We start from the raw sequence: 1,860 nt of genomic DNA on the forward strand, positions 1-1,860 counted from the left end.
CCACATCAAGAACTGCCGGACTATTCTTTACTAAAGTTTCTTCTTCTTCTTCTTCAAAGAACTTTGCAGTTACCAAGCGCTCTTATCGGTATTCAACTATATGCATATAATTGTGAAAAACTCAGACTGCTCACAGCAATGTTGTCCAAGGATTCAGGTAAGCACGAGAGGAAATAAATCAGTAGTAAGAATGTCAGAAAAGCGTCGTCCTTCACTTTTACTGCGAAAGCCACACGCTGCTTCTGAGAGTCTCACGAATGCTTGCTCGTCGTTTTGTTTTTTTATCCCTCCTTTTTTTTCTCGTTCACTTTTTCTTTTTTGTTGCTTCTTTTTTTCGTTATTGTTTGTCGTCCTGAGGTGACCGTTGTCTCTCGCCGCACGAGTTCGCAAGTGCGCTTCTGTGATGCATGGCCGTCCTTTGTACCATTGTTAGTTCACAGTTTTTTTTTTTTTTACTAGGAAGTCACGCTATGCGAATACTGTGTAAATAGCAAGAACTGCTGTTCGCATGAACTGGTCAAAACATGTTTTTTTCTGCATTGACGCGCAGACTGCTCGCTTCAATTGCAGCGGGTGGCACGCTTATCTCTCCTTTTAGACATCATATAGCGGTCTAGCAGAAGCAAGCTCGGCTCGTTGGTCTAGGGGTATGATTCTCGCTTCGGGTGCGAGAGGTCCCGGGTTCAAATCCCGGACGAGCCCGAGTCTTTTTTGTTCTTACTTCTCCCTATTTTTTCCTTTCTTTTCTTTTACAGTTTTGAGTAAGACCAGGCTTTTTTTTTTCATGCTTAGCTTTGTATGCAGCAAACATGCGCATAATTATCAACAGCCATCACCTATACTAAAGATCTTCGAAACTGGTCTCAATGGATCTATTACAGACAACCATCCTAAAAAAAAGAAAAAAAGGACTGCTTCGGCGTGGTCGCTGTTCCGATGCAACGGTGCAGCCCGGCGAGATCGCGGAAAATGACGCCTTTTACGAAACACGCGATTATACGATTACACAAACACACCGTGGTCGACGGTTGTTGCCCCATCGCCGCGTCAATAATGCACGGCGTAGCGTGCTTCATCGCTACAGATGACGGGCTGTACGCTCTCGCCACAACTGCTGTCGTGTTTTTGCTCGAAAAAAAATAAATCAGAAGTGCCCAGACACGCACGCGTCGGAAATAACGGGAAACTTCCGTTTCCGTTGATGATTTCAATTACTAACTTGTGATGCCAACTAAAACGTGCCAGTAATGTCATTTGGCAAGCACAAGTTGGTTACATACTTACATTAAAAACAGTTGTCACGCCAGGTGGCAACCAATTTTTATGGCACCTATCTTTTTTTAATGCAATGAAATGCTCACCGGTCCGAGTGTCTAATCATGAAGCGGTAAGCGGAAAACGCCGTGGAACATTCTTTATCCGAATTTTTCTATCTGAAGTGAGGGTGTAGTTCACAGGAAGCATGCTGAAAACGGCGATAGGTGAGTGCGATAGCGATTATACGTCGACATTAGTGGGAGGCAGACGACAAGAGCGGCCGTAACTGTGAGAAAGTATCATTGTGTTCATCAAGTCGATGTTCCTGCGAGTCGTGTTCTCCGAAGTGTTAAAGTACTCCTGCGATAATAGCTTCGTGTCTTCGTGGCTTCCTGTCCAACTGCTTCGGTATTTAACCAGCCAAAACAAAGCCAATCGGATTGAAAACGAAATGACGCTTTTACACGTGACACGCAGTTCAGCGTGTTGCCGTAACCATGCGTGCGCTTTTGATTTCCGAAGCGTAGAATAAATCGCGAGTGTATAGTAATATACCAACTGAAACTTTAAGCAATGATTGTGCTGTACTTAACAATAGTCGAC

General features: G+C 44.1%; 1 non-coding gene across 1 annotated transcript; it reads left to right on the plus strand.

The window, feature by feature from the left end:
- Positions 1 to 630: 630 nt before the first annotated feature.
- Positions 631 to 702, plus strand: TRNAP-CGG (transfer RNA proline (anticodon CGG)). The gene has a single exon. It is a non-coding gene; the product is annotated as a tRNA-Pro (tRNA).
- The last annotated feature ends 1,158 nt before the right edge of the window (positions 703 to 1,860 follow it).

The sequence above is a fragment of the Dermacentor variabilis genome, chromosome 7 (genome assembly GCF_050947875.1).
Source record: "Dermacentor variabilis isolate Ectoservices chromosome 7, ASM5094787v1, whole genome shotgun sequence".
NCBI classification, from domain to species: Eukaryota; Metazoa; Arthropoda; class Arachnida; order Ixodida; family Ixodidae; genus Dermacentor; species Dermacentor variabilis.